Raw genomic sequence first — 12,754 nt, 5'->3', positions numbered from 1 at the left:
TCGCTCATTTATATCTTTCCTGCTGCATCCCTCAAGTATATAGAATGTACAGGTAAGACCTCAACATTGTGGCAGATCCACGACTGAGGCAGACCAGTGGTTCACCCTCTTTTCTATTTTGTCTTCATCGGTGGCATCAGAAAGCCTGGAATAAGTATGTAATGGTTGCTCTTTTGGTGAACTACAATCACCTCAGGCTAGCCACAACCCCAGTTTCTTCCCTTTAACAACCTGTAATGAATTTCTCAGATGCAAATTTATCTCAACCCCACTTGATGAGTGCAGCTTCCTCTGGGAGCTAGATCCATATGTTTCCCGCCCTCTTTCAATGGCAGAAATAAGAGCATGTTTTGAGGTGAGGGAAACTAGGTTGGCATTCTCAGGGCCTTACTCTTTTGACTTCCAGTTAGTCTGTAGACTCTTTTTTATAGTATCTGTAAACCCTTGCTATGGGTCAAGCACCATTCTAAGTGCCAGGGTAGATACAAGTGTATTGGGTTAGATATAATCCCTTTCCCACATGGGGCTTACAGTCTAAGTAGGAAGGAGAACAAGAGAACTCAGGGACACAGATGTTAAGTGACTTGTCCAAGGTCTCATAGCAAACATTTAGCAGTTTGGGGATTAGAATCCAGGTCCTCTGACTCCCAGGCCTGTGCTCTTTCCAGTAGGGCATGCTGCTTCTCTCATTGTGGGCAGAGAATATGTCCTTCAATTCTGTTGCACTTTACACTCCCAAGCACTTAGCACAGTGCTCTGCACACAGGAAGCACTCACTAAATGCCACTGACTGATTCCAACTGACTGAAAATGGCAGCGCAGGACCAGCATATTCTGTTCCTGAACCCATAGGATCTCTGAACCCAGAATGTCTCTGTTTATCACTGAGTGCTATATTTTTCCTCCAAGCATACAGAAAAATTATTTCTCAGAAACTAATTTTAGCACCAGTTTATATGGAGAATGAAGTTAATGCGATTAACTCAGAAAAGATAAAATTTAGCTCTTCTCTTCCCTTAGCTTCTATCTCTCATTTGCAGCAAAACGGGAGAAAAGACAGTGTCCACGGTTAGGAACATTCAGACCTAATTGTGTGTGGATTGAAATTTTAAGAATCTGATGTCCTTGCTGCTGAAACAAAGATAAAAGGATTAGGTATTGCTTTTATAAGATGTCTTATTGATTGGTCTGTAATCTAATTGCCATAAATTGTGTTGCTTCAGGACTCATTAATCTAGATGCAATGATAATCTAGTTGCCAGGTTGAAAATGCACATTTGTTTTTGAACGGTTTTCACCAACTTCTCCCTCAACAGATGTGGTTTAGGAATTTTATCAAAATAGATGATGTCTGGGAATAAACCTTAGCTTAATTTTTCTTATTCAGTGATAAGGATCATTTAGATAACTTTGTTTTATGCATAGCTTTAAGCACTAGAATCAATCAATCTGTGGTATTTGTTGAACACTTACCGTGGGCAGAGCACTGTGCTAAGCACTTGGCAGAGTAGAGTACAATAGAGTTGATGGACATGTTCCCTAACCACAAGGAGCTTACATTCTAGAAGGGAAACACATTTTAATATGAATAAAGCAATTCCGCACATGTTCATAAGTGTTGTGGGGTGGGGAGTGGAGTGAATATCAAGTGCATATAGAGTACGGATTCAAGTGCACAGATGACAGAGAAGGGAGAAGGAGTAGAGGAAAGGAGAACTTAGTCAGTAAAGGCCTCTTGGAGGACATGAGCTTTTAATAAGTCTTTGAAGGTGGGGGGAATGGTGATTGGTCAGATGTGAAGAGGGAGGAAACTCCAAGCCAGAAAGAGGACTTGGGCGAAAGGTCAGCTGCGAGATGCATGAGACTGAGATACAGTGAGGAGGTTGGCATTAGAGAAGCAAAGCATGCAGTCTGGGTTGTCATTGGAAATCATTGAGTTAAGAGGCAGGCGAGAGCAGATGGAGCACTCTAGAGCCGACAGTACAGAGCTTCTATTTGATATGGAGGTGGATGGACAACCACTGCCAGTTCTTGGGAGTGGGGGGATGTGGACTGACCTTTTTTTAGAAAAACAAACAGGGCAGCAGACTGAAGTAGGGACTGGAGTGAGGAGAGATGGGAGGCAGAGCAGTCAGCAAAGAGGCTGATGCAGTAGTCAAGACAGGATACGAAAAGCGTGGAGCTGGTAGTAGAACCTAGGACCTTTTGACTCCCAGGCCCATGGTCTATCCATTAGACCATGCTGCTACTCTAGTACTAATCCTACCAGAGTGGCCCCCAGAGATGTTGGTAAGCTAGATTTTACTGCCTGGTGTACTTTAATGTCCTGTTGTCATCTTGTCAGCACATTCTGCATCCCCTTCTGCCCATTTCTTTTAAAAATGATATCTGTTCAGCATTTACTATGTACCAGGCACTGTACTAAGCACTGGGTTAGGTAAAAGCTTGGACATAGTCTCTGCCCCACATGGGGGTCACAGTCTTAATCCCCACTTTACAGACGAGGGGACAGAGGCCCATAGAAGTTAAATGACTAGCCCAAGGTCACACAGCAGACAAGTAGCGGAATCAGGATTAGAACCCAGATCCTTCTATCTCCCAGGCCGTGCTCTATCCTTTAGGGCACACTGCTTCTCAACACTTGCCCACTTGCCTCTTACAACAAGTGCTGGGGAGGGAGGAAGATTTCTCTCCCAGTGCCTTATAGGGGCTGAATCCTCTGCCCCAATCTAATCTTCATGGCTCATTCTTTTGAACTACAATTTCACAGAAATTTGGAGGGAATGAGGTTGGGAGCAGTGGCCGGGGTGAGGAGCTGAACACTGATTGATCTTGACCAGGAAAGATAATTCCCCACAAACTATTTTGAAGGCCCTTGCCTCTTCCCATACCTTCCGAACATTCCACGTTCTTAGTCCAAAGATCCTACTTTATCACCAGACCCTCAGTACCCAGTTATGAACTCACAATTTGGAGTAGATTGACCATACCCAGACAGTAAAGCCTCAAATCTTGAGACTAGCCTGCATAAAACATTATATATGGTCATACTATCTATAATTACATGATCTATAAATACACCATCTATACTATGGTATATTACAATACTATACTATAGCATATCATACTGTACTATAGTATATAATACTATACTACAAATTCTTAAATGCATTATCCATAAATACATCTATGAAAAGATATTCTCTGGGAGAAATCTATGTACATGTGGAAACTGTGCTGTCTTTTAGGTATTGGTAAGCACTGTGGTCTCATGAAAAGAGAACAGGCCTGGGAGTCAGAGGATCTGGATTCTAATTCCTGCTCTCCTACTTGCCTAATGTGTGATCTTGGAAAAAATCACTAAACTTCTCTGGGCCTCAATTTCCTCATTTGTAAAATGTGAATTCAATTTCTGTTCTCTCTCTCCTCTAGACTGTGAGCTCCACGTGGGATGGAGACTGCATCCTTCCTGGTTAACTTGCATTTATGTCAGCCTTCAGTACAGTGCTTGGTACACAGAAAGCACTTAGCAATTACCACAGTTATTGGTACATTATTATCATAGTGTACAGCAAGATAGAGATGTTTTAGTGATCTGTATGCTCGTCACAATATTTTATGTCTCAGGGAAAGCATTACCTGGAAAAAAGGAAAATTTTGCATATTTTTCCAGTATTTGATACAAAAAAGGAGAATTTCCTGTAATACAAAATGTTTTAAATTCAAAGTAATTTGCTAAATACTTTGAAATTTGAAAGACCAATTTCATGAGAAACAAGCAGAAGCTGATGTGTGGATTATATGGTGGAGGAAGGCTACAGCATAAGGGGATAATGAAAAATCCATTCAAAGTGTCCACTGAAGGAGATAGATGGATTTAAGAACTCTGCCAGAAATACCCATCTTATTTTACATTTATTTTTATTGTTCAGAAACTATCCTTTCAAATGATAGTTCTAAGCATAATTCCTCAGTTTGAACCATTTCCAAAGGCTAAACCGAGATATATGTTATTCTCACAAATCTGAAGAATGGAAAAATTTGAGAGTAAAAGTCACTTCTTAAATCCTGTCAGAGGATTATATAAACCTCTGGCAGAGAAAAAAAAAAACTATGAAAATGTAATTCTACTTAGTTTCCCCAATATAAATTAATTCACTGACACTTGGAATAGAAAAATACTAGGGAAGGCAAAATGAAGGAAGGAAATATCCATACATGTGCAGCTATCCATTTCATTAACTAAGGATTGTAGAAATAATTGGACTCATCCGGAAGGGCAGTAAAAAAGAAAAGACACTGCACTCATAGATTTGAAGATAAAAAATACTTTAAATGAATAATCTTGATTTATATACCTTAACCCTTTCTATGAAGTCAAATTTGTCCTCAGTTCTCTACATAGTAATTCCCAGTTTTCCAATCTTCCTAAATGCTTCATGAAAGAAATAGGTTAGATTCAAGGGACATCTTTTCCTCTAGCCAATATTGCTCAAAAAAAGCATGTTTTCAAGCATAATAATAATTGTGTATTTGTTAAGTACACTTAAGTACAAATACACTTTTCTAAGCAAGGGGCAGAATACAGGATGATCAAGTCAGACACAGTCCCTGTTCCATGTAGGGCTCAAAATCTAAATAGGACAGAGGGAAGTAGCATGGCCTAGCGGATAGTGCAGGGGACAGGACCTGAGTTCTATCCCTATATTCCCCACTTCTCTGCTGTGTGACCTTGGGCAAATCACTTAACTTCTCTGTGCCTCCATTTCTTCATCTGTAAAATGTGGATTAAGACTGTGAGTCCCATGTGGGACACAGATAATATCCAACCTCATTAGCTTGTGTTTACTACAGTGTTCAGTACAGAGCCTGTTACATTGTTGCTGTTTAACAAATCTTATAAAAAAAAGTTTAGAATTCCCATTTCACAGATGAGGTAACTGAGTCAAAGAGCAGTTAAGTGATTTCCCCAAAGTCACACAGCAGGCATGGATTGAAGCCAGAATTAGAAACAGGTCCTGCAAGTCCCAGGCCCACACTTCGTCCATTAAGACAAGCTGCTCCAGCTATCCACCTAAGTTTGTGAATTCTGGGGCTGAGATCCAGTGCACCCAACCATTTAGGGGACATGGAAAAAGAGTTTCCATGCCTTCTGGTCATCAGAGCAGTAAATTTCCATGCCTTCTGGCCATCAGAGCAGTAACACACTCCTACCTCACAAAGGGGAGAAGGGGGCTCATTTCTACTTAAGCAAATTATTAGCTATGGCTGCAATGGGTGCAATATTTTGAGTCAGTTGGGTGCTCATACATTCCCAGTCAGTGACTATGTAAGGGAGGAAGCAGTCCAAAGCCTCGTGATAATAATAATACTGACTGTGGGATTTCTTAAGCACATACTATGTGCCAATAATAATAATTATAATTGAGGCATTCATTAAGTGCTTACTATGTGCAAGGCAGCATACTAAACACTGGGCTGGTTACAAGCAAATTGGGTTGGACTCGGTCCCTGTCCAACATGGGGCTCACAGTCCTAAATGTCTTTTTACAGCTGAGGGAACTGAAGCAGAGAGAAGTGAAGTGATTTTCCCAAGGTTTCACAGCAGACAAGGATTGGGGCTGGGATTAGAACACAGTTTCTTCTGACACAGTTGATCATATTTATTTAGTGCTTACTGTGTTCAGAGCACTATATCCTAAGTGCTTGGGAGAGTAGGATATAACACTAAACAGACACATTCTCCACCCCTGCCAGGCCCATGTTATATCTATATTATCTCTTTTAGATACAAGATTATCAGGCAGAGTGCAGTCTTTCCCCAACCTAGGGCTAATATCCTTGAAGTACATTTAGCTTTATAAAAGCACATCTCCTCCAAGAGGTCTTCCCCTATTCACCCTCATTTACCCTTCTCCCCTTCCCTTCTGTTTCATTCCTAGCAATTGGATTTGTGCCTTTTATTCAACCTATCCTCAGCATCACAACACCTATGCATGTATCCGTACTTTATTCATTTATGTTAATGGCTGTCTCGCCCTCTAGAATGCAAGCTCTGCTTGTTTTGTTTGTGACCAGGAGTTTAATGCAAGCTCAGACTCAGTCCCTTCCCCACATGGAGTTCACAGTCTAAGGGAAGGGAGAACAGATATTTTATCCCTATTTTGTAGGTGGAGTAATTGAGGTCCAGAGAAGGTAAATGACTTGATCAAGGACACACCGCAGGCAAATGGCAGAGCCAAGATTAGAACACGGTTACTCTGAGCCCACCGGGCATCATTATCATCATCATCTTTAAAGATATTTATTGAGTGCTTACTCTGTGCAGAGCACTAAAGTAAATGCTCTGGAGAGTACAGTGCAACCAAGTTGACAGACAATGTTTCCTGCCCACAATGAACTTACAGTGCAGAGAGGCAGGCAGATACTAATATAACTAAATAAATCTCCATGCCTGTTGCTTCTCATGCTGGCACTCTGGGGTGGGGGTAGGGGAAAGGGTTGGATATTGATTCTTTAATATTGTGTTGTAGCACTTACTCATGCATCAATAGTTAACACATGCCTGAGTTACTAGGGTCCTCCTTTTATTCTCAGAGAAGTCACAGGTTCGCCTTTTTCCAATCATTAGGAAATTTTTCTGTTTTTCATAAATCCTCTAAAAGAATAGTCGTACTCAAATAGCATTTGCTGATCCATAACACCCTTGGATACATGACATTAGTCCTTGCTGTTTGAAATTAATCCAGGTTTTAAAATACCCATTAACTGTTTCTTCCCCTATTCTAGCTGGCCTCTCAATCTCCATTCCCAATGGGACCTGTACTGGCTAGCTATTCACTTTGGATCTTTTGTATAAAATTAGAAGTGAAACTAACACTAAAAGTCTTTGCCTTTCATGGTCACCTCTTATCAGCTTTCCCTTCCTGTCTTCCAGGGCAATGACATTTTCCCTAGTGCTCCTCTTATGCTAATATAATTGAAGAATGTCTTTGTGCTGCCTTTTATGACTTTGCTATTCGCCTTTCCTTTCCAGCTATTGCCTTTGTAATCTTGTCACTACCTAACCGTGCTATTTCTTTTAAGTCATTTTTAGTGATCTACACCTGATGGCAAACAGAATATGTATTGTACCTGAAGTATTAAAAATGCACATCAAACATATGCTGCAGGTCCAGTGTGAACACACACGCAGACACACACACACACACACACACAAAACCCAAAGAGATGGGGAAATATTCCCTCTTGGAGGACATAAATAACCTTCCATTCCCAAACTTTGAGGTCATTGTAAATGGTATAATTGATCAATCAATCAGATTTATGGAGGGCTTACTGTGGGCAGAACAATTAATTGTATTTATTGAGGGCTTTCTGTGTACAGAGTGCTGTTCTAAGCACTTGGTAGAGTGCAATAAAATAGAATTAGCACACAGATTCCCTGCCCATAATGAGCTTACAGTTTAGAATACTGTGCCAAGATCTTGGGAGAGTATATAATAAGGATAGTACTATATTATAGATTTACATACTGCCATCTTTTGACAAATTCCTTGTCTACTTCATATATTCCTGGACTGAGCATGCCTCTATCCTCAGGATGGATAATGCTCAACATTGTTCCATCCATATGTTTTCTCCTGGAAGAAATATACTGTGCTTACATAGGTAATTGTCCTCAGAACTCACTTGCCTTAACCTGATTTTTTGAAGAGGGAATAAAAGATTATATTTTGAGACATAATATAATAAGCAATTATAGCTGCACCTTAGGCTGAAGGAGCAGGAGGGGTTAAAGAGAGAATGTAGCAGAGATTCAGAGAGATGGAGTGAGTTAGTTCATTGAGCAGCATTGTATGCAACACTTGGCTGAGCACTACTGAAGTGAGAGGAAGTCTGGGGGACCTCTTACCTTTCTCTTACTCTTCAACTCCTCTCACCCTCCTTTTTTTTTTCTCCTCTTTATTTTCTTCCACTTCTTATCACTGGGTAATTTTTACACTTCTCTCTGATCTCCCTTCCTCCTCTCTCACCCCGCTCCAGTCTATTCTTCACTCCGCTGCCCGGCTCATCTTCCTGTAGAACCGATCTGGGCATGTCACTCCCCTTCTTAAACACCTCCAGTGGTTGTCTATCAACCTCCGCTCCAAACAAAAACTCCTCACTCTAGGCTTCAAGGCTCTACATCACCTTGCCCCGTCCTACCTCTCCTCCCTTCTCTCTTTCTACCACCCACCCTGCACGCTCCGCTCCTCTGCCGCCCACCTCCTCACCGTCCCTCAGTCTCGCCTATCCCGCCGTCGACCCCTGGGCCACATCCTCCCGCGGTCCTGGAACGCCCTCCCTCCTCACCTCCGCCAAACTGATTCTCTTCCCCTCTTCAAAACCCTACTTAAAACTCACCTCCTCCAAGAGGCCTTCCCAGACTGAGCTCCCCTTCTCCCTCTACTTCCTCTACCACTCCCCCTTCACCTCTCCGCAGCCTAACCCTCTTTTCCCCCCATTTCCCTCTGCTCCTCCCCCTCTCACTTGCCATCCCCTCAGCACTGTACTCGTCTGCTCAACTGTATATATTTTCATTACCCTATTTATTTTGTTAATTTTGTTAATGAAATGTACATCGCCTTGATTCTATTTAGTTGCCATTGTTTTTACGAGATATTCTTCCCCTTGACTCTATTTATTGCCATTGTTCTTGTCTGTCTGTCTCCCCCGATTAGACTGTAAGCCCGTCAAACGTCAGGGACTTTCTCTATCTGTTGCCGACTTGTTCATTCCAAGCGCTTAGTACAGTGCTCTGCACATAGTAAGTGCTCAATAAATACTATTGAATGAACATGACCCATGTAATAGCCCTACTTTTGCTATAATGTTATCACAAATTATACAAAACAGTGGAACAATTTTGCCAGTAAAATAATGTATTCTATCTCATTAGAAGAGACTATTTATTGAACCAGAATAAATTTTCTCCAACAAACTTGGCTGATATCAAGTAGCCTCCTTAATCTGTTCCCCCCAATCCCATCACGTGGGAACATTCTGGAAATAGAATTGTCCTATTCTCAAACTCCATTCTGTAAGTAAGATACAGTTTAACATGGAAATATTTAGTAGAGATGTGTACCTCAAGTTTCAGCAGTGTAAATATAGGTCATACGCTCTTTAATCTCACCACTAATAGAGGGTACAAATCCTCTATTGTTGAACAGAGTAACCATGTGCATCCACTGTTGGGCAAGCAATCAGAGGAACATGAAGACCTTCGTTTGTCACTACAGATCTTAATGTAGTGACTATCCGAGGATCCTTCTAAAAAGAAATCCCTAAACTAATTTGGCAAGAGTGCTTTCTTCAGCAGTAATTGCCTCCCCAAGATTCCTATAACACTGAAAAACTATTGTTTGGAGTTGATATAAATTGGTTCATTTATTACAAGACTTTTGTTAAGGCCCATTTAATCTCATTTCAACAAACAAAATTAATTCCATATAGAATGTAATAGCTCATATTTTTCATCATCATTATCTTGAGGAAAGTTTCCATATCCTCCAACCCATACTATTAAATATGGAAACTTCTTAGTTTTCATCTGAAGAAATTAGTTTAATGTAATTACCACTTTTCACCTGTTATGATTTACCCCCCATTTCAAGAGCACTAAGTGGTTTCCAAAGTAGTAGAAGACTTAATTCACCTCACTTAATTAATGGCTTTCCTTATATGAATTAGCTGATTTGGCCCAGATAATATTACTTGATAGTTACAGAAATAGAGGGCACATTCAAATTTCTTCATCAGTGAATTCCAATTTCACTTTTCCTCTCCAATCTCTTTGTTCTAATGTTCTAAGTCCAATCTTGTGTATGGGAACTGCCTAAAATATTTCTGGTTAGATTATGACCATCACTGATGTCCCTAATCTGATCTTCTTTCATTAAACTGAAGGGATTAATTTTCAGCACAGCTGTGAAACTTGATGAACACCACTCAACACAGGATGTAGTAAAAACAGCTTCATGGGCCAATATTATCCTTTTCCATTTAAATTAATGTATGAAATATATCAACAGTGGAGGGAATTCTGATACAAATAAACAATATCAAGTTACAAATTTAGACCTCAAATTGAAAGATCAAACACATAAAAGGAGTTGTCTGGTGGAATTCTTTTTCTCACATTATTACTTTTATTATAATCTGGGTCTTTAAAACGATGTAAGAAAAATCAATCAGTCAATATTTATTGAGTACTACGTGCAGGACACTGTTCTAAGCTCTTCAGAGAGCACAAGAGAAATTATCAGACACATCCCTACCTAAATCTTATTGTTTCTGTACAAAGGGTATCTCTTTGTACAGAAGACTGAAAGTGATTATTTATAAAGATTAGAGTAAAAGTCAGTTGACTACTTCTTGAGGTACGGGTAAATCAAAGTTTTTTTCTATTTAAAGGAATCAGTAATTATAATCTGGCCAATAGAATAGATGCCAAAATATTTAGTGCTCAGGAGAAAAGAAATGTTGACCACCTACTTCTCCTGGAATATTATCCAAACTTGGCTTCACTGACACTGTCCTCTCCTTGTTCTCCTCTAGTCTCCTCGTTCTAGGTCATTTTTCTCTATCTCCCATCCCATAACTTTGGGTGATCCTCAAGGACCAATTCTAGGCCAGCTTCTATTCTCTATCCACCCCCACTGCCTTGGAGAGCTCATTCACTCCCGTGGTTTCAACTACCACCTCTATGCAGATGATTCCCAAATCTACATCTCTAACCCTGATCTCTCTCCCTCTATTCCGTCTCACATTTCCTCCTGCCTTCAAGACATCTCTACTTGGGTATAATGCCATCACCTCAAACTTAACATCTCAGAAACAGAACTCTTTATCTTCCAACCCAAACCCTGGCCTCTCTCTGACTTTCCAATAACTGTAGATGGCACCAGCATCCTTCTTGTCTCACAAACCGATAACCTTGACATTTTCCTAGACACTTCTCTCTCATTCAACCCACATATTCAATTCAACATTAAATTCTGCTGATTCAACCTCCACACATTGCTAAAATCTGTCCTTTCCTCTCCATCCAAACTGCCACCACATTAATCTAGTGTTTTATCTTATCCTACCTTATTATATCAACCTCCTTGCTGACGTCCCTGCCTTCTGTCTCTTCCCACTCCAGTCCATACTTCACTCTACTGTTCAGATCATTTTTCTCCTAAAAAATTCAAATCGTTTCCTCACTCCTCAAGAAACTCCAGTCGTTGCCCATCCACTTCCACATCAAACAGAAACTCCTTATCATTGACTCTAAAGTACTCAATCTCTTTGGCCCCTCTTACCTCACCTTGCTATTCTCCTACTATGACCCAGCCTGCACACTTCATTCCTCTAATGTTAACCTTCTAGCTGTACCTCAATTTCATCTATCTCACTGCTGACCTTTAATTGCTTTGCCTAAGAAGCAACGTGGCTTAGTGGAAAAAGCACGATCTTAGGAGTCAGACATCATGGGTTCTAATCCCAACTCTGGCACTTGTCAGCTGTGTGATTTTGGGCAAGGCACTTAACTTCTATGTGACTCAGTTGCCTCACCTGGAAAATGGGGATTAAGATTGTGAGCCCCATGTGGGATGACCTGTTAACCTTGTATCTTTGTCAGCACTTCGAACAGTGCTCAGCACATAGTAAGTGCTTAACAAATACCATTATTATTATTGTTATTCGGATTTCCATTCTGGTCTCTTTTAGTCTTTCTCAGGTATGATTTCATATAAAATCACCATAGTAAATCACAGCCTAGTTCTTTAAGAGAAGGCACTATTCTCAGGAATTACCTCTAGTAATAATAGTAGTAGTTGTTATAGCAATAGATATAGTAATAGGAGAGTAGTTTCACCTCCTCCGGGAGGCCTTCCCAGACTGAGCCCCCCTTCCCCTCTTCTCCCCTTCCCCTCCCCTCCCCCCCACCCTCTGCTCTTCCCCCTTCCCCTCCCCTCAGCACCATGCTCATTTGTATACATTATTTATTACCCTATTTATTTTGTTAATGAGGTGTACATCTCCTTGATTCTATTTATCTCAATGTTGTTGTCTTGTTTTTGTTTTGTTCTGTTTTGCTTTGCCGTCCATCTCCCCCGTTTAGATGTGAGCCCGTCGTTGGGCAGGGATTGTCTCTATCTGTTGCCAAATGGAACACTGCAAGTGCTTAGCACAGTGCTCTGCAGATAGTAAGCGCTCAATAAATACAATTGAATGAATGAATAAATGAATGAATTTCTAGCCGAAGTGACAGCAGCACGGGGCCCATACTGTACCATAGCACTGTGTCCATACAGGCAGTTGCCTTGGTAACCATAGTGATCTTTGTCACCCATAATAGTCCCTTGTTTTCAAGATTCCTGCTGGGCCTCTTAGCTTCTGGGCTGTCCCAAGTGGTTCTTCTGTTTTACCCACCAGTATACCTGCAGCAGATAAAGCTGGTGGAATGGGAACCCAGGTTTCCTGGTTCTCAGAGCAAGAACAATGCCCTTTCCATTGAATTAACAACCTCTAAAGACACAGTTTTAGAGATACTTGTATTTAGTAATTTCAGGGCTATGTGCTTAGTCGTGGTGAGAAATTCAAGAACAATGACTGACTTGATTCTGGCTGTTCTGTGGGCTTTTGATCTGAATTTTGTTTTTTAAGTTGAATGAAATCTGATTTTCACATTTCTGTGTTTTCCATTCACTTTCTTGTGTGT

General features: G+C 40.7%; 1 protein-coding gene across 3 annotated transcripts in view; it reads right to left on the bottom strand.

Moving 5' to 3' along the window:
* The window catches only part of CDH19 (cadherin 19), a 157,346-nt gene that overhangs the window by 26,300 nt on the left and 118,292 nt on the right, over positions 1 to 12,754 (bottom strand). The gene's annotated exons all lie outside the window — the stretch shown is intronic.

This window comes from Ornithorhynchus anatinus, chromosome 5 (assembly GCF_004115215.2).
Source record: "Ornithorhynchus anatinus isolate Pmale09 chromosome 5, mOrnAna1.pri.v4, whole genome shotgun sequence".
NCBI lineage: Eukaryota > Metazoa > Chordata > Mammalia > Monotremata > Ornithorhynchidae > Ornithorhynchus > Ornithorhynchus anatinus.
Note: the sequence above shows the minus strand (reverse complement) of the source record. Positions and strands in the feature narration are given on the sequence as shown.